The 25080-nt window shown below is 40.8% G+C and overlaps 1 protein-coding gene and 1 long non-coding RNA gene across 11 annotated transcripts in view; one reads left to right on the top strand and one right to left on the bottom strand.

The window, feature by feature from the left end:
- Positions 1–8607, bottom strand: part of ICA1 (islet cell autoantigen 1) — a 160977-nt gene extending 152370 nt beyond the window's left edge. For 4 of the 10 annotated variants that reach the window (XM_064380366.1, XM_064380369.1, XM_012450741.2 and 1 more), the window contains exon 1: positions 8149–8221. The gene's annotated coding sequence lies outside the window, so the exon portion shown is untranslated. Of the gene's footprint in view, positions 1–8148; positions 8223–8493 lie in introns of those variants that run through there. The other 6 variants (XM_012450748.2, XM_021674194.2, XM_021674193.2 and 3 more) reach the window with 5 other exon arrangements.
- LOC105716174 (uncharacterized) overlaps positions 8279–25080 on the top strand; it is a 61096-nt gene continuing 44294 nt past the window's right edge. The window contains exons 1-3 of the long non-coding RNA XR_001107213.3: positions 8279–8473; positions 8632–8873; positions 10815–10904. This is a non-coding gene — a long non-coding RNA (uncharacterized LOC105716174). The remainder of the gene's footprint in view (positions 8474–8631; positions 8874–10814; positions 10905–25080) is intronic.

Here is a 25080-nt window from a genome sequence, read left to right as displayed (position 1 = left end):
TAGCCTGGCCATCATGGTGAAACCCCATCTTATAAAAAAAAAAAAAGATTAAATTCATGAATGGAAGCCTCCAAAGGATGTGATCAAGCAATTTGTTATGACTCCACAGAATCTCCTGGCTGCGAGTGAGGAGAGAATTTACAGACCATTTAGTCCAACCTCCTCTTTTCACTGAAGGAACTGAGGGATATTTGGGGAGATTTCCCAAGTCACAGAGTAAACCTCGTCTTACTAGTCTTAAATTATTGAAATATGCAGATACCAATATGTGGTTTATAAAACGTGTATGCTATGCACGGCTCCTTTCTCTGTAAACAAACCACCATAGCTCCTTTCTCTGGAAATGGCACATATTCCAGAACTTTCCTTGGTTAACCTGTGGCAGCTAAATCGTGTTTGAGTTTGGGCTGGCTTAGGAGCAGGGAATGCAGGCAGTCCAGGCAGGGGAAGGGAGGAGCAAAAAAGGATCTCAGAGGTCAGCAGCAAAGGGAAGCAGGCAGCAGAAGAAAGTATACTATGTGTTCATGTATGTCCAACTAACAGCGTCATGCTTGCCTCTACTGAGTCATCTAGTCAGTGATATTTGAGAACTAATAAAGATCCCTTTTCCAGGATCTCTCTACTTTCTCAGGAAATAAACGGCAGTAAAGCTCAGAGCTTATAAAGCACAAGACTGGTTATTTTGATGGGGGTCAGAAAAGACAGGGATTATTAGGCACGAACCCTCTAGGGCAGGCCCAGGTAGAAAATCCAGAAAGTTTCCTGAAGGCACTGAGCTCCAGGTTAGGCGTGCAGAAAAGAGAAAACCAGGAAGCAGAAAGTGGGGAGTGGCTTGGCACAAACACAACACGATGTCTACACACTCCACAGTGATGTCAATGCTGCATATGGCAACACTGAGTCAACAGCATTAGGCACAAGGACACTCAGCTCCTGGCCTTCAGGGAGCAGTGGGTGGAAGAAAACCCTGCCGGGTGATGATGGGCAGTCTCCCTCTTCATGCACTCTGAGGAACCATGGCCTTGGCGCTGCACTAGGCACCTTCTCTCACAGTTTCCACTCCTGTGCACCCCTGCTCACTTCTTTGGAGCGATCCAGAACCATGACATAACCTGTTCTCTTCCTTCTCCCTAGGAAGAACGGCTCCTATACTCTTAACCCTGCCCACCTTAGTCCATCTATTGTCTCTTCTCTTCCAAATTAGTCAACCTTCCTTGGTTTCTACCCTCAGGCCTCATTCTTCAACCTCATTCTCTCTTGGTTCCCTTCCTCTTCCTTCTCTTCACAGTCAGAGGTCTAAGCCCATGCTGTCTCGTTCCTTTCTATCCAGCCCAGAGAACATCCTTCACTATGGGCCCCACTCAAGTCCTCATTTCTCGTGACCTTTGACCATGTTCTCTTCCTTTCGTGAAATGCTCCTGTTCCTCTACTTTTCAGGAAATATTCTCCACATTTTTCTATCTTTCCACTTTTCTTTGCCTCTGTGCCTGCATCTCAAATATCGGTATCTCTAAGGTTCCAAGCTTGGAAATTTACTTGCTCTCATTAGGTGACTTCTTATTAGGTGAAGTCACTTCAACTGCCAGATGTATGTCAACAACTTCCAAATCACACGCCTCTCTGGAGCATCAAATACACATTTCCACCTCCAGATGGTAATCTTCACCTGTATTGTTCCATAGGCACTTCAAATTCAGCACATCTAAAACTAAACTTCTCTCTTTCCATCTGTACTTCCAAATTCTTCTTCTTCCTGTGGTCCCTATGTTGATTACCAGCACTAAATCTACTGAATGGCCTAAGTTGAAAACATCACTTCTTTTTCATCTCTCTCTTTTTTTTTTTTGGGGGGGGGGCAGGGTCTTGCTCTGTTGCCCAGGCTGGAGTGCAGTGGCACAATCATGGCTTACTGCAGCCTCGACCTGCTGGGCTCAAGAGATCCTCCTACCTTAGTCTACCAAGTAGCTAGGACTACAGGCACATGCCACCACACCCAACTAATTTTTTAAATTTTTGGTAGAGATGAGGTCTCATTACGTTTCCCAGGCTGGTCTCAAACTCTTGAGTTCAAGCGGTCCTCCTGCCTTGGCCTCCTAAAGTGCTAGGATTACAGACATGAGCCATTGCGTCCAGCCTCTTTCATCTTTTGCAGCTATCACTGTATGATGCAAGTCTAATCATTCCACTCTCCTACTTAAAATGCTTCAATTGCTTTCTCTTGCCACTAGAGAAATTCCAAACACTTTTGGAAAAAATGCAGGCCCCTTCACATCCTGGCTCCCTTTTCCCCAAATCTTACTGCCCTCCCCACCCTCCAACAGAACTATTCCCTCTGCGCATGTCAGAACGATTGAGCTTCCCCGAATATACTGTCACTTCAAGGCTTTGAGATTATTCTCTCCATTTGGAATGTTTTCCCTCTTTTGTCTGATTGACTAACTTAGAACTTACATCGAGACTCTCCTCAAATGTCACCTCTTTAGTGAAGGCTTACCAACTCAACATCTGTTCTTTATCCCTTTCCCCCAGGGGTCTTGCACTCCAGTCCTCCCCACTGAAAAAATTAACTTCTCCATGCTGGTGGTGCCACTGGACTCCTGTACTCTCCTTCAAGGAGCTAATTACAAGTGTATCTCCTATACCAGACTGTAGGTTCCATGAGTACAGGGACCCTCAAGTTCATCTTTGCCTCCTTAGCACCCTAAGCATGGCCCCCTGGAGCACAGTAGGTAATCAGTAAATATGTGCTGAGCAAGGGGCAATAATTACGCGCTACCACTTACCAAGCATGTCACACGTGTGAAGCACTTGGCATCATTACGTCATCGCCACACACTATGAAGGGGATATCAACCCATTTTGCAAGTGAGAAACAAAATTTACAAGGATGAAGTCATTTACCCAAAGTCAACAACTGGTAAACACAAGTTTACTTTTGACTTCTGAGCTCCTGTTTTTAACTACTTGGCTCTACTTTTGGATGAAAGGAGGTTGATGAACGGGGCTGTGTTTCTATAAAAACAATCTCCCCCAATCACAGGCTTAGGTGCTGGGTTAGTCCCAAATCCACTGCCAATATGGTGCTACTGTGCACATCAAAACCTGCAAGTGCCGATTGACTTCTTCCTTGGTGGTTGTCAGGGTTCCTACGACCAAGAAGAGGGGGCACTATTTATAAAAATCAGCTTCTTGGTCTCTGTCTTAGAATGCTCTACCCAGGAAACATTACAGAGAAGGCTGGATTTCCCCTAGGTTTCAGACATGGATGTCTATGCCCTGTTCTGGGAGCAAAGATGTGGGAGTGAGTGTGATCATGATGACGGTAAGAGATAGATTTCAATGTGCCTACTCTTGGAACATTGTTCAATACTTAAGAGTCACTTCTTGTACAAATACTTTCATTACCTAGAACCAGAAGACCTTTCTAGTCTCCAATCCAGACTCTTAAAATTAACAATGACTTCTATATTCAGTGGTCCACCACTGAACACATATACCTCATGTTTTCTGCTCCACAGAACTATAATACATTCAGTTGCCTTTTTCAGTCACTCTCTTAATTCATGTATTTTCTACTAAATGTATTCTAAAACTGAACTCTGCAGTGTTCTCTAATTCTAGTGACTTTTTAATAATAGTCCCCTATTTTCTACTAACACCTCCACCACCTCCACAACCATTCAACAAATAATTGGAATCAGTCCTATGCTTACACTGATTAGTGCATCTCATCCTCCCGAATCACAGATGATCAGACTTGTCCAAGGCCACTCAGCTAGTAAGGGACACACATACACATTGGGCTCCAAATATGAGGACTATTTGCTAGTATTCTCTCCTTTACTTGTTGACTTTTGTATACACAGATACACATGGCTGGGAGTGGGGAACACTCTTTCTCCCCACTCCCAAGCCTTATTTACCTGCCGAATTCCTATTGGTTGTTTAAGGCTCAACTCAAGGGCAATCTCCTCCATGAAGCATCTCAGGTTTTCTCTGCCCTCTCTCCTGTCTGGGTGGGATGCCCCTGCCCTGGGCTTCATTACCACCTGTGCTTCTATCTCCTCCCTGCTTTCCCTGAAAGGCAACTGTCGCAATTGTCAGTTGACTCCTCTCTCTCTCTTACTCAGCTGTAGGCTCCTCCAGAGCATGGTAGGGTCTGAGTCTTGGGATTCTGAGCATTTAACACAGTGCATAACACATGGCACATATACAACCAATGCTTGTTAAATACCAGCCATCCCACCTCTCTGATTTGGTCAAAGGCCTGATAGATGATGTCATCTGACTTAGCAAGAGAGACAGATGATTCCCATCATGAGTGATGCAGGGTATCATTTCCCCAGTTTTTCATGAACTCATTCTATCTCAATAGTTTTACAAGGAGACAGGTAGTTACCACTAATTGAGCAACAGTCACTTCTCAGACACTGGAGTCTATGCTTCACCCATATCACTGAGTATCCTCACAATACTGCCAAGTGGACATAATGATTTATATTCATTTCATGAAGAAGTTTAAGATCAATTATCTTAAGTAACTGGCCTACAGTCACACAGAAGGCAGGCTTTGTTATAAAAAACAGGTATAAAATGCCCTATCACATGTAGTCTTCCCTAGCCTGCAGAGAGTCATTAGTTATTTGTGAAAATTACTTAGAGGCCAAAAAACCAAAAACTATGTTAATTTGATGCTCGAATACTAAATAGTAAATTGCTAGAATAGTACAAGTGTGGTAACCTAGTATTTATAGAGGCTCCAAGGCAGTTCTAACATACTCATCTATCCACGGCAAATCATGCCTGCAGTCCTTATCAGACAGATGAAGACTGTAATATCTATTTACCTCAAAGGGGGCTGAATATCACCTAAGATCATAGTTGCCAAAGTGCTTTATGAAGGAAGAGGACAGAGACTCATTTTAGAGCACGGTGGGGGACAGTTTGATAGCAGTGGAAGACCCTAGGCATCAGAGCTACCTGAGATGCTGTTTAACAGCCGATGAGGGAAGCTTGACTGGGGATCCACATTTATCATAACAAGCCCCCAAATGATTCTCTGGGACACTGAAATAACAGGTTACAGCAGTGCTTCTCAAATGTTAACATACACATGGGGATCTTGTTAAAATGCAGATTTGAATTCAGTGGGTCTGGAAGAAAGGAGCAGGCAGGCTAAGATTTTGCATTTCTAATAGCCTCCCAGGGGAGGCCACATGCTACTGGTCCATAGACCATGTTTGAGTGGCAGGGGCTTGGAAGATCTATCCCCACTGGAACAAATTAGCTTTGTTTCTGATTGCACCCCGCCCCCCCCCGCACCCCCCTCCCCGCCTCCCCGCCCCCCGCCGCCGTCAACTTCAGAGAGTACCTTCCATAAAGCCCAGGGTCTTACTACTGGTACAAAATTACTTGAACTACTCAAAACCAAATTGAAACACACTTTGTATCACAGGTAAAGCAGCAGCATTCTTTTTAGATACAGATAACGTATGTTCAGCATGTGAAAGAATATTACTACTGCCTGAGTCCTATTTAAAAGCACACATACATAAGCAGAATATGTATAGGAATAAAAAAGAAAAAAGAAAAAAAAGAAAAGCGCACAAAGCATTTTATATACATTATCTCTAATCCCCACCCTGCCCCCAACAAGGTGATATTCTTGCTCTGTAGATAAGGATATGGTGACTTAAGTAACTTGGTCAAAGTCACATGGCTGGTTAGGTGTTACCGCAGGGATTCTGATCTCGCTCCACTAGGATCCAAAGCCCATGTGTCCTCTGTACTCTCTCAGAGTGCTAGAAATTATTGTGACACGAAATGCATTAGCTTGGGAATCAAGAACAAAGTGAGGAAAAAGTGTTTCTCCTCTATCCATTTTTGAGTTCAAGGCTCTGCTGAGGCAGATTGTGAATGGTGGTGAGATTAGGATATAAGGTTCATTAGTGATCTGTGTTGCCTCATGGACAAAAACATGCAGATAGCATCCGTACTAATGGTGCCCATAAATCTGATAATGCAGATGGAAAAAAAGGACACTAGTGACCAGCGTACTAATTATAAACACTGCCACCTTCCCTCAGGCTTCTAGCTGTCAGGCTCAACCAACTAAGAGGAAACACTCTTCCTGTCCCTGTGGCCTGTCAACTTCCTCCCTCTCTCCTGTGCGCGGTTTCTGGAATCTTAAAAGTTCATACCAAACACAGGTTTATCCTCCTATGACATGGCATAGTTGCCACACCTCCATACTGCTGATAACGCTGCTTGCACCTGAAAAAATGTACTATTTAGTCAGATGCCTTGAAAATGTAGGGATTTTTGAAGGCTCCGAGTAACAAAATTTTCTACACTTTTCATAAGGTCGATGTGGAGAGATGCACTGCTATGCGTAGAGAAAGCCGTGAGATAGTTATTCAGGTGTTCCAAATGGGGGAAAATAGTTACAAAATAAACCACCCACGCAATTACTATCCAGTGTCTTTAGCATTCAATGATCCATGGGTGGAGAATACAGGGTTAGGCTTTTTAACATCAGGTCTCTCCACGAGTAGCCCTCTGTAGTTTAACTGTTATGTTTTCTAAAGATTCATCTTTATAATCAGTACAATTATTTCCCTTTGTAATACAAACAGAAACAATTAGAAAGCAACATCTCTTGCAATTAAAATATATATACAGTAATAGTATAAAATCAAAGAGTGATATTTGAGCCATTAAGGATTATAAATTGATTTTGTCCCTGTGGTATTTTCTATAAAGGGTGTTTCAAAAATAAAGATTGAAATCTAAAAAGTTATCTTTGGTTTGAAAACTTTCTTCAAAGCATTTTTAGAGAGTGTGTGTTTATTTTAAATAGGGGGTAAGAAATTGCACCAGGAGCTAGATTTCAAACTAGGCATTTCTTGTTTCACTCCCCCTGCCTCCCTGCAACAGTTCAAATCTCAGATTCAAACCAGAGGGCCACAGAAACCAATTTGAGATTTTCTTAAGAGACTTCACAGAAATGCATGGGCAAAAACATGTTTGCGATGAGTCATAATTTATAAGACCTTAATGGCCAATGAATGTCTTATGTGCCTTTCTTCCTACATTCAGTATCACTCCCAAACCAGCTGGTGACATATTTTCTAGGCCTTGATAATTTTTATAGTTACTAGGTCTCAGTTACTAAGGCTGCCACCAAGCTTCATGAACAAAACCCTTTCTTGTGCTGATTTTTTAATGCCATCTAAGAGAATGCTATTCTTTCCAAACTAACTCTCCCAAACCAGGCAGTTAATGCCCTTCACCAGCATAAAGGCGCGATACTTTTAAGACCCCAAAGAGAAGCTCAGGGGCTTTGGAGCACTACAAGTAAAAAGACCGTGGGAAAGGTTCATGGAGAGCCGCTTTGGGGAAAGGCAGACATAACAACAGGATATGTTCGTTTCTAGAGGAAGCAGGAGCTGCAATAGCCCCGGAGCAGGAAAGGCGGAGTCAGCAGCACCCAAAGGAAACAGGCACGCCAGGGTTTGCTAGAACGGGGGTTGCTTAGGGGCTATCGCCCCGTCTAGTCCGAGACTGGTGAGCACCTCGCCCGCGGGGGACCAAGCTCAGGCCTCCTGACACTAGTGTTTATAAAGAGGTACCCATAAGCTCTCTGCCGACCCTGCCAAAAACGGGCCACGGGGGAAGAGAAAAAGCACACACCAGGCGCCGCGGCAGGTGAACTTGTCAACAAGTCAACCCTGGCCGCGAGTCCCTGCCCACCAGGAAGCTCGGGGTCCTGGGGCCGGAGCCGCGGGGAAGTCGAGGCGCGGGGTGGGTGGAGTGGCTGGCGTGGGTGCCGGTGCTCCCAGCGCTGGGGCTGGAGCGCGGAACGCGTCCCTCCCGCTCCCCCGGGGCTGACGCACGCCCTCATGGCGCGCGCATCCTCCAGACCTTCCCAGGCCGGAGGGAGGACGCGGGGGAGGGGAAGGGGCTGATGCGGTTCCCGCACTGGGATCCGGGACCCGAGGAGGCGACCCGCCTATCACGCGCCGCCCGCGGAGGGCAGAGGAGGCAGCTCCTACCAGGCGTCCCCGACCGTCCCGGCTGCCGGGCGTCTCCCGCTGCCGCCTGCAGCCCGCCCGGCGCGCCCCCGCCCCGACCCCGGAGGGCAGGTACCTCGGAGCCCCGGCCCCCGGGAGCCTCCCGGCCGCGGTCGGAGCGTCCCTCCGGATCCCTCATCCGACGTCAGCGTCAGCCGAAGGCGAGGGAAAGGGGCGGGGGAGCGCAGGAGCCGGCCCTTCCTGCGGCGGCCGCCACCAGCCGGAATAACAGCCGGCGGTGCCCGTGCGCGCCGCAGCGCAGCGCAGCGGCCGGGGGGAGCGGGCGCCCTCGCCACCCGGCTACCGACCGTCGCCTGGGCTCCGCCGCTGCCTCCCTTCCCCGCTTCTCCCCTCCTGCAGACGCCCGCCGGGGCGACCCCTCTGAGGAGGACCACAGGGAGGTGGGTGGGGTTGGCCTCACCTTGCTTGGGGCGGGTCGGGGACTAGGGGAGTGAGTCTCTCTCTCCACTCCCAGGCGTCTCTCCTCGACCCCCATCTCCTGGGGTATCCCCCGGTCGGATCCACCGCCCAGAGTGACCCCGCCCCTGCTCCCCGGCAGGTGTTCCACGTGGCCTTAGCGTTTGCGTCACAATGACCTGGCTGACAGGTGGGAGCCAAGGCGTGCACCCCAGGGTTCCCTCCGTGCTGTGCCTAGTGCCTGCTGCTTGCTTCTAGGTTAAATTTCTGTGGCTTTAGAGGACAGGAGGCTTCATGACTTTGCCAAGAAAAGTTAGAGGCCTGCTGTACCTGGAAATCAAGTTTGAGCTTAAAGAATAAAGGCCATATTTTAAAAACAGCTGTGTATGTATAGGCATATAGTTTTCATTCCCATATGTTTCTGTATCTTTTATTTTTAAGTTATTGCCATTTATAGCAGTTTCGTCTTCTCTTATCCCTTGTTACCAGGAAAGAACCAAACCATTGTTTCTAGAGACCCTGCAGTGTACAGATCACAGGAAGAAAAAGTGTTGGCATAGTTGCTTCCTAATGTTATCTATGTGGAAATGAGACCTCACTCCTAATGTTATCTATGTGGAAATGTACAATCACTCCATCCCTGGTTGTGTTGTATGTTTATAAATAAGTTCATTCAGTCGTCGCTGAAACAATTTAAAAGGGCAGAATGATAGTTACTGAGTAATGATGCTGACAAATCTGAAATCCTGCGCTAATATGGATGGAGTGCTAGCTATGTGCCCGGCACATTCTGTGTGCTTTACGTTTAATTCTTACAGCAACCCAATACGGTAGGTAAAATCATTATCCCGATTTTACAGATGAAGACACTGCCCAGAGTGCCACAAAGAGATTATTGAGCAGGGATTTGAATCTGAACCAGGAGACTTAGCTTAATCTCAAGATAGCATGGTGTCTTGCCAGAATGAATGGAGAAAAAGTACAGATGTTGACATTTTAATTGAAAGATAGTAAGATAGCATAGTTCCAGAAATTTACATAACCTTTAAAGTTACTCTTTGGGGATTCTGTTTGTTACAGATTTGAGCCTGTCCTAGTCTAACACAAATTTTGGAGCTGAGTAAACAGCTCCTTAATAAGTATGTATGAGTAAACAAATCATGAATATGGTCTATGAAATAGCAAATTGTTGAAAAGCTAAGATTCAGGAGAAACTTTTAGAGAGAAAAGCATTGCTTCTATATATTTGGCTTTTATAAGAAACATTCAAACTAACCTGTTAACAATGCAAGCCAAATGACTTTGCTGTATGTAAGAAGAAACAAAACAAAAACCCAAAGCCTTGAAAATGAGAAAGGCTTCCTTACAAAAGAGATGATTAAGATATTTTAAGATACATCGATTCCAAGAACTGAAAACTTATGTGTAAAAAAATCTATTATCAGGAGTTAAAAGGATAAAGAGATTATTATTCTTTAACAGAATGAAGTGCCGTAATGAACATCATAGGTGCTCAATAAATGTTGACTGAGCGTATCATCAGTTAATAGAAGCATTGAGAAAGGACTAAATTACACGAAAAAGGTTTTTTCTGACTCTATAACGTTCTCCTTTCTATCAGTAGTGATTTACCAGTTAAATGAAAACTTATCAGAAGCCCCATTGGTCAGTCGCTGGCTTTGGGGGCAGATATTTAAATCAGTTACAAGACAGCCAGTTGAATGGCAGGTTATGTGTGTGTTCAGAGTATCTCCTCAAAATGCAGATGATTGGAACAAAAATCAGATAGGAAAAAAAGGGACAGCTGAGCTGCAATTAATTACACAGTTTTCCCTTTACCTTTCTGAATTCTAAGGTGAAAACTGACTGGGAGTCTAACGTGTTACAGAGGCTAAAAGTGGCTTCAAAAGCAATGTCTAAAAGAGAACAAATACATGATACAAGCATTGTCCAGTCAACATGACACTGAAATTCTCTGGGCTCCCAGAGAGTTTAGGAGAAAACCTTAAATGACTTTTCATCATTCTAATTATTGTCCTAACACTTTGGATAATATTTGAGAAAGGAAATAACAAACAACTCTTGCTTATTCTCCATCACCACAAAGAGTGCTTTTCCTTTTTAGAGACGGGGTTTCACCATGTTGGCCAGGATGGTCTCGATCTCCTGACCTCGTGATCTGCCCGCCTCGGCCTCACAAAGTGCTGGGATTACAGGCTTGAGCCACTGCGCCTGGCCACCTTTTCCTTCTCATTAGAAAAAATGGCTCCATCGATAACATTTGCATTTGTTTCTGAATAACAAGTTGTTGTTTCCATCTTGTAGAACACCAATGTGGTGCTAGTGAGAACCTGAAACAATCTGTAAGGAGAATGGCTACTGACTGATGGGATGAGAAATTAGGGGAGAAAGAAAGTGCATTTTTCAGTGTACAACAGGATGACAAAGAAGCTTTTCCATGAAAAAAATCTTTCCATATTCGATAATTTTTTCAAGACCTTCCCAGATTCAAGATATGCTAATAGGACTACATGAGTTGGACTTGTGTTAAGCTGCTAACAGAGACTTGAAATAGCAGTGGATTAAATGAAATGGGTTTATTTACTCTCACTTAAGTTGGACGGTAGGCAGTCTAGGGCTGGAATGATCTCCAATGTGTCATTGGGCTGTTGCCCTTCTGTCATTCTATTCCGTCATCCTAGGCAAAGCAATATTGTTCAAAGGTAAACCCAGGCAAAGTATAGAGAAACTGGTGGCGGAAACTGCTGGTGGGAATGTAAAATGGTACAACCACTTTGGAAAACAGTCTGAAAGTTTTTTAAATGATTAAACATAGAGTTACCATATGACCCAACAATTCCACTCCTAGGTTTATATCCAAGAAAAATAAAAACCTATGTCTACATAAAAAAGTACACAAATGTCTGTGGTAGCATCATTCAAAATAGTCAAAAGGTCAGAACTAACTGTCCTGCTGTGGACAAATGAATAAACAAAATGTAGTATATTCATGTAATAGAATATTATTCAGCCATCCAAAGGAATGAAGTACTGATATATGCTACAACTTAGATAAAACTGGAAACATGCTGAGTGAAAGAAGCCAGTCACAAATATTCCATTCATATGAAAGTCCAGAATACAGAAATCTATAGAGACAGAAAGTACATTAGTGATCATTTAGGGCTGGAGAGAGTATGGGCGGATAGGGAGTGAGATATAAAGAGTATGGAGTTTTTTTTTTGAGACAAGAGTCTTGCTCTGTTCTGCAGGCTGGAGTGCAGCGGTGTGATCTCTGCTCACTGCAACCTCTGCCTCCCAGGGTCAAGTGATTCCCCCACCCCAGCCTCCTGAGTAGCTGGGATTAGAGGTGCACACCACCATACCCAGCTAATTTTGGTACTTTTTGTTTGTTAGGTTTTTGTTTTTCTTATGAGATGAAGTCTCACTCTGTTGCATAGACTGGAGTGCAGTGGCATGATCTCAGCTCACTGCAGCCCCCATCTCCTGGGTTCAAAGCATTCTCCTGCCTCAGCCTCCTGAATAGTTGGGCCTATAGGCATGTGCCACTACACCCAGCTAATTTTTGTATTTGTAGTAGAGACAGGGTTTTGCCATGTCGCCCAGGCTCGTCTTGAACTCCTGACCTCATGTGATCCACTCACCTCGGCCTCCCAAAGTACTAGGATTAGGAGTTTCTTTTTCATGTGATGAAAATGGTGATATTTACAAATATCTGTAATATGCTAAAACCTGTTGAGTTGTGCATTTTACAAATCATTGTGAATTAGTGGTATGTGAATTCTGTCTCAGTAAAGCTGTTTGAAAATGTTTTTAAATAGTGTTCATAGTTTTATTGGCACACACACATGTGTGCACACATGTACACAGCAAATCCAGCATCTTCCCCAGGAATAGTTACAGGGTAAGAACCATACAACAAACTCCAAATAGGTGACTTATTTTCAGATTTCTGGATACTATACAAATTCTACTGGCACTAAGAAGCTAAATAGGAGGAAACAGGGTAGAACAAATTTGTTAATGAAAGAGAAATATTTCAGGTCCATCCATTGGATACCTCGTGATGATATCAAGAAAAGTTCTGCTGCACCAATATTTTACAACTATGCTCTGGTCTTATAACATCTCAGCCTTCTTAGCTATCCCTGTTTAAATGAAGGAGAAGCAGATTGTTTACCTACCAAAACAATGTTTTTGGATAAGCACAAATACAGATAATAGTGAATTTTATGGTATTAAACTTAATAGCAACAAGGAGGTAAAATGATGCTTTGTCCCGAGAAATTAATATTAATGGAGGATACCATGGAAGGTAAAACAAAACCAGCTCCCCACTCTCCCCACCTCCAACCTGCACCTGCAGTAAAACCCCCAAAAAACAAAACAATGTAAGAATTATGACACAAAGCCCCAAACTTCTATCATAATTCTTAAAAAAGAACACTCATTTCAGAGGTATTTTCAAATTAATGCCAGTTAGTTTGAATGGGCAAATTATAGGAATATTCATATAGGAAATAAGTTTTTCAGGAGCCATTTAATGGTCTTATGTCTTAAGCGATTCTTTTAGCTGAATAATTCCAAGGCTCCTTACTGTTTGCCAAGTTACTTTCCTTCTTCTCCCTCTGAAGTAATCTAAAATGAATTAAATTAGAAATCTAGTTCATCTAATGTGATTGGAACAGCGTCATATTCCTAATACAAAGGAATATATATTTATTTGTTTCAAGTGGAACTTAATCCATAGGCCATCTCTGATTTGACATTGATTATCATGTAGACCGAATTCAATAGTATCTCTCTTGCATGTATATGTATTTATATTAATTATACATGGACATACAAATACAAACCATTTACATATGATCTGATCTATTTTATTGGATTGTTGATATATATTTTTAATGTTCTAAATGTTTGTTACCATCACAAATCTCAGCCAACGTGAGCAAGTGAGGTAGAATGCCCCTCTTTCTCTTGGTGTATGGGTACTGTAAGGCAAATGAATGTCTCCTTCTAGACAGATATTTATAAGCCCCTACAACTCTGTAATCTTTTTGTTTTCTGACTCATGTTTGGCAGCATAAGTAATCATTATACCTGTTCTATAGTAGGGGATGTTGAGACAGAGCTTCAGCTATTATCATTTTCAATGCATTTAATAAGAGCCATACATATAAATCTCTCCAGAGCTCATCTCATTAATAAGAAAAAAAAATCACTTTCTCTTTAGAGTTGCTGGGAGATTCAAATGAGATAATCTAGAAAAATAAGCTTAGAAAAAAATGATTTAAAAATTATTAAAATCATTGTCTAATTTTTATAGGTGTTATAAATTTAAAGAAAGATTCCATCAAATTTTATTAATAAAAATAAAGTCCTTTATTCCTGGATTGTGTAATACTTAGAAACAAATTGGATTTACTCAAGAATATGGGCTAAGTATCTTGGCCAATTTGAGTTTAATTCCTGTGATCATTTGTACTCTCCATGTAGCAAAACAAAGCTTTTGTTATACCCTCAGCAGAGCTAGTTATATCTTTAGGCAGATTTGTGTGTGCATGTGAAAATAGAACAAATGTTTAATTAATAGCATTCACTTTTGTTAATTAAAATTAACTTCCTTTCCTTTCAAAATTAAGGCTACAATGAAGAGAGGAGGCTTGCTTTACATTAAAAGAAAGGTAATTATTTTCATTGCCATACCAGCTTAGATTTCTGATAAATAAAGCTGCTCTCTATCCCTCTACCCCTATCATCCACTGGAACGTCTGCAAGAAAATGCTGGTGATGGCATCAAAATGGGACTTTTTTTTTTTTTTAAATTCATTGCAAGTGGAGAATTTTGTCATGTGCCGTGGAGTAGAATCCTGTTTCTGACTAGGAACTGTGCTGGGGTTTGGGCTAACATCAGCCCAGAGTTCACAGCTGTGCCCTGATCTTCATAGACTTAGAGCTAATGACTCCTCAAAGGGTCACACTGTCTGATAAAGAACAGGATTTAACTAAACGATTAGGATGAAACTCTTGGTTCTTAGTATATCTTGCTCCCTCTACACAGGGATAGTTAGGAAGAATCACTCAAAATTCAGGTGCAGATAATAAAAGGTAGTTCAGGTGAGGCATGGGCAAACATTTGGCTTAATCATGGAATAAGAGGGTGAATTACAACTGCAATTCCTGTTTCTTAACTGTCAATCTGATGAGCTTTTCCCCTTCTAGTTTCAACTCAGTCACTAACTTGGTTTGGCAGATACTGTTAATCATTTCCCCAATATTTATTCTTCCTCTTTTCTACAGTAGTATAAGTTTCAGGTGAGCACATTGTTGCTAAGTTACATTTTTTTTTAGCTTCTCTTGTTGCTAGATGTGGTCGTACGACCAGGTTGTAGTCAATAGGCTATGATGGAAATACATGCATATAACTTTTGTGTCATGCCCTTAAAATAAATACATCCCAATTTTTACTTTTTCCCTTTCCCACTGGTTAGATCACCTTTGGCCATGCAGGTGAGGGCAACACCTTGGGGATGGCAAGGAACCTGGGCCTCTGACTCCCTGAGCTGCCATATTGCCCTGGTCCTTCGGCCTGGATTGTTTTATGAGAAGGAATGAGTTCAGTTTTTAGAAGTCACTATATTTAAAAAAATATTGCAGCTCAGCCTTTATTCTAATTAATGCATTTGTCTGCTCCATGACATTTGATTGGATCTTCATTTCTCATGAAGTTTATATCCTGAAACAATGATTCTCAATCTGTGGGTCCCAGGACCATGAGAATCTGTGGTGGTGACACAAAAAATCCTGGGATTCAAATCCTTAACGAGTAATGTCCGCAAACAGAACAACTTGCTTGACAAACAGAAACAGCAAATTTTGGATGTTTATGATGTGATTACAAAATACAATTTATTTAGGACCATTAATGTATTTCTAGAAATGAAGGTATGTTAACAATGAGTCTTTTAGCTTTGTACATCTGAAAAATTCTGTTTCACTTTTGTTTTTGAAATGTTTTTTCACTGGTAAGGAAATCTACGCTGACTTTTTTCTTTCAGTACTTTTAAAGATTTTCCTTCATTGTTTCCTGGCTTACATTGTTTTCAGTGGGGAATCTTCTGTTATCCTTATTTTTGGCCCTCTTTTTTTTTTTCAATAGTTGCTTTAAATACTTTTCCCCCACATCATTGTTTTTAAGCAGTTTCATTATGATGTCCTTAGTGTTGTTTATCCTTTATATTTGGCTTTGTTGAGCTTCTTGGAGCTGTGGATTTATAGTTTAAATTAAACTTTGAAAAACTCTATCTGTACCCAGAATGGCCAGCACAGTATCAAAGGAGAAAAACAATGATGAATGACTGACACTACCTGACTTTAAGAATTACTATAAAGATGCAGTAATCAAGAGTGTGGTACTGGCAAAAGAATAGGCAAATAGACCAATGGAACAGAATAGAGAGTTCAAAAACAGATACAAATATAGTCACCTGATCTTGGACAAGGGAACAAAGGCAAGTCAATGGAAAAAACTGGTGCTGTTGAAAAAAAAAATTTCAACAAATGATGCTGGAATAACTGGACATCCACACGCAAAAACATGAGTGTAGACACAGCTCTTACATCTTGCAGAAAAATTAACTCAAATAAATCATGTATCTAAGTGTAAACCACAAAAGAATAAAACCTCTAGAAGATAAATATAGAAGAAAATCTAGATGACCTTGGTTTGGTGATAACTTCTTAGGTACAATGCCAAAGGCACAATTCACGACAAAAAAATGAGTAAGTTGAACTTCATTAAAATTAAAAACTTCTGTTCTGCTAAAGGCACTGTCAAGAGAATGAGAAGATGATATATTAGGAGGTAATATTTTCAAACATACATCTGATAAAGGACTATTATTCAAAGTAGACAACTCTTAAAATTCAGCAATAAGAAAGTTCATAATCCAATTGAAAAATGGACAGAAGGGCTGCGTGTGATGGTTCATGCTTGTAATCCTAGCTCTTTGGGAGGCTGAGGAGGGCAGATAGCTTGAGCCCAGGAGTTCAAGACCAGCCTGGGCAACATGGTGAAACCCTGTCTCTCCAACAACAACAACAACAAAGCCAGGAGTGGTGGCGGCATGCCTGTAGTTTCAGCTACTTGGGAGGCTAAAGTGGGAGGATCTCTTGGGCGTGAAGAGGTCAAGGCCATAGTGAGCTGGGATCATGCCACTGCACTCAAGCCTGGGTGACACAGTGAGATCTTTTCTCAAAAAAAAAAAAAAAAAAAAGACAAAAGTTCTGAACAGATGCCTCACCAAATATGATGTACAGATGGCAAATATAGAAATGCACAGCATCATATATAGTTAGGGAATTGCAAATTAAAAGAATGAAATACCACTGCACACCTATTAAAATGCCCTACATCCAAAATCCTGACACCACCAAATACTGATGAAGGAACTCTCCATTACTGGTGGGAATGCAAAGTGGTATAGCCACTTTGGAAAACAGTCTTGCAGTCTCTTATAAAATTAAACATGCTCTTGCCATATGAGCTAGCATTTGCACTCAAGTGAGTTGAAAATATGTCCACATAAAAACCTGCACAGGAATGTTTGTAGCAGTTTTATTAGTAATTGCCAAAAATATGGGTGTGTGTGTAAGGGTTATTGGAATTCTCTGGAATTTTTCCTTAATTTGTCTGTAAAACTAAAAACTAAAACTGCTCTAAAAAGACTTTTCTTTTTTTTTTTTCCCGAGATGGAAAATAACTCTGTTGCCAGGCTGGAGTGCAGTGGTGTGGTATTGGCTCACCAAAATCTCCGACTCCCTGGTTCAAGCAATTCTTCTGCCTCAGCCTCCCAAGTAGCTCGGATTACAGGCACGCACCACAATGCCCAGCTAATTTTTGTATTTTTATTAGAGACAGGGTTTCATCATTTTGGCCAGTGTGGTCTCTATCTCTTGACCTCATGATCCGCCCGCCTTGTCCTCCCAAAGTGCTGGGATTACAGGCATGAGCCGCCGTGCCCAGCAAAAAGACTTTATTATCTAAAAATTCTTCAGTTTTTATGTCTTCAAAAATGGTTTTGGCTCCTTCTTCTCTCTCCTCTCCTTTGGAGACCAGCTACACATATATTTAACTGTTCGAAGTTGTCCTATAGTTCACTGATGTTCTGTTCTTTTCAGTCTTTTATATTGTGTTTCATTTTTCACAGTTTTTATTGCCATGTCTTGAGATTACTGACACTTTCTTTAGGAAAGTCCATCCTGCCATTAATTTTATCCAGTGAATTTTTAAAAATCTTATCAATGATAGTTTTTATTTCTAGACATTCAATTTGGGTCTTTTAGATATTTTCCATGTCTTTACTTAAAAAGTTCAGTCTTTCCTCTTGTTTTTTGAACATATGAATGCAATCATAATAACTTTTAAAATCTGTGTCTACTTATTTTATAATTCATCATTTCTGAGTCAGTTTCAATTGATTGATTTTACTCTCATTATGGTTGTATTTTTCTGCTTCTTTCCATTTCCTATAATTTTTGATGGGATTCCAGACTTGGTAAATTTTATGTTATTGCATAGTACATACTTACATACTTTTGTGTTTCTAAAATATTTTTGAGCTTTGTTCTGCATGTAGTTAGGTTACTTGAAAACAGATTGAACCTTTTTGGTTTTGCTTTCAAGCTTTTTTTTTATGTGAGACCAGAGGTATGTTTAGTCAGAAGTTATATTTCTCTACAACTGAGGCAATACCATTCTTTATATTCTAACAGACTGATGCCCCCTGATATATGAGGAATTCCCCCACTTCCTGTTGAAAACAGGCACTACTCTCAGATTTTTGTGAGACTGGGGGCACTATTCTTTACATCCTTTCTGGTGGTTCTTTCCTTGGTCTCCAATACTTTCCTCATGTGTATGGGCTGATGAATACTCAACTGAATACTGGAGGGGAAAACTGCAGATCTCTGGAATTTTCTCTCTGTACAACTCTCTCCTTTCTGGTACCTTGCCTTGCAAACCCAGTCCATCTTGACTATGCTCCGAGCTCCATCTCTTCAGCCCACGGAGACTGCCAGGCTCTTCCTGGATTCCCTCTTTTTCCAGGATGGCCTGGAAACTTTTTCCAGGTGCTAAGTTAGAGAAAGTGTAGATTAGAGTTTACCTCATTTGCCTCTAAGGGATTACCATTCTTCTTTGCCTAATATCCAATATTTTGAGTAGCATTTAGTCTGTTATGGCTATTTCAGCAGGGAACAAAAATCTGGTTACTGTTACTCCATTTTGATCAGAAGTAGAAGTTCCCTCCATCACTGAATTTGTATTATGTGTTTCTTGATCTATATTATATGCATCGTATATATTTATATACATTTGATATAAATTTGATATATATTATATGCATTTCTACTATTTTTTGGAGGAGGGTCTAGGAATTCTATGATATTGAAAAGGGTCCTCAGGCTGGGTGCAGTGATTCATGCTTGTAATCCCAGAACTTTGGGAGGCTGAGGTGGGAGGATCACCTGAGGCAACATGGTGATACCTCATCTCTACTAAAAATAATAATAATAAAAAATAATGAGGTGAGCTGGCACATGCCTGTAGTCCTAGCTGCTCAGGAGGCTGAGATGGGAGGCTCTCTTGAGCCCAAGAGTTCAAGGTTGCAGTGAGCTATGATTGTGTCACTGCACTCTAGCTTGGGTGACAGAGAAAGACCTTGTCTCAAAAAGGAAAAAACAAAGAGATCCTCAAGAATGCTCCAACTGAAAAGTGAGTAAACTCTGGGAACAGGCAATTCAAGGAGAAATTGCAATGGTAAAACATTTTAAAACCCACATTTTTTTAACTAAAAAATGTTTAAACAAAAACAGTTTCACCTATCTTATTGGTAAAGATGAAAAATGTAATGCTCAGGGTTGATGAGAATATGGGAGATGAGCATCGTCATACCCTCATAAACTGAGGAAAGAAACAAAAATTTTATACACCTTCATGGAAAGCAAGTTGGTGATATTACAAAATGTTAGTGGTATATATCTTTTGACCCAGCAGGTCCACTTAGAAATTTTTCTTGCTGAATAATATAGTTTATAGCAGTGAATGTCTGAATATGACAAACACAACAACACTGTTTATACCATTAAAAAATTTGTCCATCTCGGCTGGGCACAGTGGCTCATGCCTCTTATCCCAGCACTTTGGGAGACTGAGGTGGGTGGAATCAAGTGAGGTCTGGAGTTCAAGACCAGCCTGGCCAACATGGTGAAAAACCATCTCTACTAAACATACAAAAAATTAGCCAGGTGTGGTGGCGGGTGCCCGTAATCCTAGCTACTTGGGAGGCTGAGGCAGGGGAATCGCTTGAACCTGGGGGACAGAGATTGCAGTGAGCCGAGATTACGCCATTGCCCCCTAGCCTGGGCAACAGGAATGAAACTCCTTCTCAAAAAAAAATGGTCCATTTAAAGGAAGGATTAGTTAACAAAATTATGGTACGTTTACATGGAACATTGACAGTTGTTGAAAAAAAATGAGGTCAAGATTTTTTTTTTTCAAATGAAAATGCAGCTTATATAACACCCTGTGAAATATGATTTTGTTTATGTAAATATTTTCTATGTTACATTAAAATCTTGTGATGATATTCATTAAAATGTTAACTGAAGCTGTCTCTGCAGAGTGATCTTTTTTTGGCTGACACTGGAGGTGGGGGAAGTTGTATTTTCACTTATACTCTTTGGTGGTGGTTGAATTTTTAAAGTGCACATAGTGTTTCGTAATTGACAAAAATAATGATTTAAATTTTGACACTGGAAGAAAATAAAAGAGATCCTCACATTTGAAAATGTTGGGAAATACCAGTTTAGATGACATCTGAAGTTCCTTACTGTGTAATATTCAATTCTTTTAATGACAGGACCAGCCTTTACTATTAGTGTAGTGCTGAAAGTCCATGACTTCCTCCCCTCTTGCTGCCGCTGCCATGACAGATGTGACTTGCTTAGGTAAATCTTGGACGCTCTCAGATGAAGAGACCCTTACACTAGCTTATTCTTATTTTTCTCATATTTCAGGTGACTTTATTCCTTGAGCTGGTATGGGTTACCTGCAGCAAGATACTCGAATTTGAAAAGGCTAGAAGTGGCACTGCGAATCTCATCACCTCTTTGAGGGTCTAAGGTTGCACAGATTTGGATGAGAAGGGAGGAGCATGAACTGATTTTTTAAAATATCTATATAACTTGGGTTTTCTGTTTTATTCCCAGAATAGGAAGATGGCTTATCATTCATCCAATAAGCATTTATTATCTCAAACTTGTTGTGACCAAAAGTATTTTTTCTTCAGAGCTCTTTCTCCTTGTCTTGACAAGCCTAAAAACCTCAATGTTACTTTTAATTCCTTCCTAGTAGTTTACCTTATGTGCTCAATTGGTTGCTAAATTCTGCTTCATTACAAGTCTATGATTCGCTACAGGAAATTGCAGTTTCCCTTATAGTGTCTCTCAGCTGTTGTGTCCATTTTTCTCGTTCTTATTTCAATTGCCTTTCTAACCCTGTTTCTTACCTGCAATTAACGCCTTTCCACCTAGGATTGTGTACTTTAAACAATACAAAATCAGCTTAGGTAATCACAAAATCAGTAATTTACATACTTTTTGTAACTACTTTATGCTAAGAATTGAATGTGTATGTGGGTTGTGGTGGGATGGAAGATGCTATGGCAAGTAATAGAAGACACCTCAGGCCTTTGAATTACTCTTTAAGTATGAAGCTAATTACATAATATTTTGATTGGCTTCAGTCCCAACCACAGAATTTTCCAAAGGTTACATCAAATCCGACACCTAAACACTCAAAGCCTTTAACCGTCCTAATTTGCTTTACTCACCTTCCTATACTGATTCCTGCTTGTCCTCTCCTGGTCACCATCCACGACATTCAGCCTCCTCTTTTTCCTGGTCACATTTACCAAGAACAATCACTGTCTCCAATTGCCAAGGCCAAACTTTCAGTGACTTTCAACTCCAGGTTAGAGTACCCCAGAAACGCCTGGCTCTCCCTTTTCTACTACCGTCATTACTACCACAGCTTTATCTGTACGTCCCAAACAGTTATTAGAGCTCTGAATCAATGTTTGCTGAAGCAAGCTTAAATGAAATCTTTCTCAGTTAGGAAAACAAGAGCTACTGGGCCTATAACCCAGACCCAGTTCAAACATTATGCATTTTCCCACGAGAGATATACTTAGGCAATTAGGTCTTTGAAGGCAAAGACTCTGCCCAGCTTCTGTGTTCCCTTACACATCCACCATAGTGCTTTGAATGTACAATGTTAGGTGTTTAATAAAAGTGTGTTGAATTAATAGATGAGTGAATACTTTGTATACAACTAGACCCTCTGAGGGTGGAGTGTTAATTCTCTTGGCTGTGTTTTGATAAAGTCTCTCCATTAATTCTTAGCCACTTTTCAAACCAAACTTTCATACTCAGTACTATTATTTTACAATACTGACATGGTGTGATATTCTCTATTATAGTTTTTCCAAACTTATTTATCCCCCAAATCAGGTAAATGCTTGTGAAATATGTACGTTCACTGGCTCTTTCCAAATAAGAAAAATTTTTGGTACAATGTATGGGGTACATGTGCCGTTTTGTTACATTCATGGATTGTGTAGTAGTCAAGCCAGTGTTTTTAGGGCATCCATCACCTGAATAACACACCCATTACCTGACTTCTCATCATCTGTCCCTTTTCCACCTTCTCACCCTTCCCAGTGTTCATTGCCTATCATTCCACTATGTCTATGTGTACACAATTTTTAGCACCCATTTCTATTTGGAATATGCAATTCCACATAGAAAACCTTTGTGGAGGGACCTGAGATTCTACATGTTTAACAACCAACTCAGCTGATTCTTATGGCCAAAAGAATCTGAAAACCCTTCTCTATAGTAAAATTCAATGGGTATTAGTTGAGGATAATTATTATATTTGAGGTTTATGTCAAATATAATTCTATGAGTATTAATTTGATGTCAAAACACCTGAACTCCATTTACATTCAGTACCATCTAGATGATTGGGGGCTAGTCTAATTTTTCACAAACTCTCTGCATGTTAGAGTCAAGAGTACCTTTTAAAAATTCCAAAACTGACAAATGGAGATCCAAGATGGCTGATGATTAGCAGCTCGGGCACGTACCTCCCAGTGAAAGCGCAAAGAACGAGAGGACGCCACACTTTCAGACGAATATTTGTTGCTCACGGACCAGGAGATTCCCAGTGGAAGAGCCCCACGGGTCGCCAGGGCGACTCTTGTGGCCGGAGTGGTGGTTTTGCTGGTGCCTTAGCACGCCAGTTCTTGGTGCAGAGTCTGGAGATTCCCGGGCAGAAAAGCACCATCAATCTTAACACCGCTGTTTTGGCCGGCTCAGTGGATTGCTCAGATCTCGGCGCAGGGAATCAACAAGTTGGACGTCAGAGACCCAGTTAGAAAGCCGGTAATTATAAAGACGACAGACAGACAAATATATAATGAAGGGAAGAAACCAGCGTAAAAAGGTAGAGAATACTCAAAATCAGAATGCCTCTCCCTCTACAGGGGATTGCAATTCCTCATCAGTAACGGAACAAGGCTTAATAGATTACACGTGTGTTCCAATAACAGCAGCAGGTTTCAAAACGTGGGTGATAAGAAACTTCTGTGAATTAAAAGAACTTGTTCTAACCCAATGCAAAGAAACTAAGAACCTTGAAAAAAGGTTTGACGAACTGTTAACGAGAATGGACAATTTAGAGAAGAATATAAGTGAATTGATGGAGCTGAAAAACACAACACGAGAACTTCGCGAAGCATGCACAAGTTTAAACAGTCGAATTTATCAAGCAGAAGGAAGGATATCAGAAGTCGAGGACCAGCTCAGTGAAATGAAACAAGAAGACAAGTATGCAGAAAAAAGGATGAAAAGGAATGAGCAAAGTCTCCAGGAAATATGGGACTATGTGAAAAGACCTAATTTACGTTTGATAGGTGTACCTGAATGTGATGAAGAGAATGAATCCAAGTTGGAAAATACTCTTCAGGATATCATTCAGGAAAATTTTCCCAACCTGGCAAGGCAGGGTAATATTCAACTCCAGGTAATACAGAGAACACCACAAAGATATTCTTCAAGAAGACCAACCCCAAGGCACATAATCGCCAGATTTATTAGGGTTGAAATGAAGGAGAAAATACTAAGGGCAGCCAGAGAGAAAGGTCAGGTTACCCATAAAGGGAAACCTATCAGACTTACAGCAGATCTCTCAGCAGAAACCCTACAAGCCAGAAAAGAGTGGGGACCAATATTTAACATCCTTAAAGAAAAGAACTTTCAACCCAGAATTTCCTATCCAGCCAAACTAAACTTTATGAGCGAAGGAAAAATTAAATCTTTTGCGAACAAACAAGTACTTAGAGAGTTCACCACCACCAGGCCTGCTTTACAAGAGCTTCTGAAAGAAGCACTATACATATAAAGGAACAACCAATATCAGCCTTTCCAAAAATATATCAAAAAGCAAAGAACTTTAACACAATAAAAAATTTACATCAACTAATGGGCAAAACAGCCAGCTAGCATCAAACGCCGGTATTAAACCTATATATATTTTAATTGGATAAAAAGCCAAAACCCATCGGTATGCTGCATCCGGGCCCATCTTACATGCAACAATACACAAAGACTCAGAGAGAAGGAGGAAGATTTACCAATCAAACAGAGAGCAAAAATAAACTAATAAACAAAAAGCAGGAGATGCAATTCTCGCCTCTGATAAAGTAGACTTTAAAGCAACAAAGATCAAAAGAGGCGAGGAATGACATTACATAATGGCAAAAGGATCAATGTAACAAGAAGAGCTAACAATTCTATAGATCAACGAGATAGAAAATTAACAAGGATATTCAGAACTTGAACTCAGACCCGGAACAAGTAAACTTAATAAACATTTATAGAACTCTCCACTTCAAATACACAAAACATACATTACCACCTCACACCTATTCCAAAGGTGACTATATAATTGGAAGTAAATCACTCCTCAGTAATCGCATAGCATTTCATAGGTTTAAATGAAATATTGGTTGGCTGTTTGTTTGTTATCTTCTTCCCTTATTCCTTCCTGACTACATCATTAAGTATAATTATCAGTATAAAAGAGCTTTTCAATACCCATTACTAAATTGCATTCTAGCCTGGGCAAGAAAGCAATACTCCCATTCTCTCTCCCTCTTTCTTTTCCTTCTCCCTCCTCCCCATTCTCTCTCTCTCTTTCTCTTCCTTTTTCCTCCTTCCTATTCTCTCTCAAAAAAAAAAAAAAAAAGAAAAGTTTCTTGTCAATGTGAAATTTGAAAGAAAAAAAAAAGTCAGCATTCCTTGTAACTCTATTTCTCTTAGGTAGTAACTTTTTTTTTTTTTTTTAGAATCCTTTCTTCAGCAAAAAAAAAATAAAAAATAAAAAAAATAAAGACACAAATGAACAGTTGAATCATATTTCAAGGCTGCAATGGACCTGGGT

Source organism: Aotus nancymaae, unplaced genomic scaffold (assembly GCF_030222135.1).
Source record: "Aotus nancymaae isolate 86718 unplaced genomic scaffold, 86718_ANA_hifiasm-v0.15.2.pri h1tg000025l, whole genome shotgun sequence".
Taxonomy (NCBI): domain Eukaryota; kingdom Metazoa; phylum Chordata; class Mammalia; order Primates; family Aotidae; genus Aotus; species Aotus nancymaae.
Note: the sequence above shows the minus strand (reverse complement) of the source record. Positions and strands in the feature narration are given on the sequence as shown.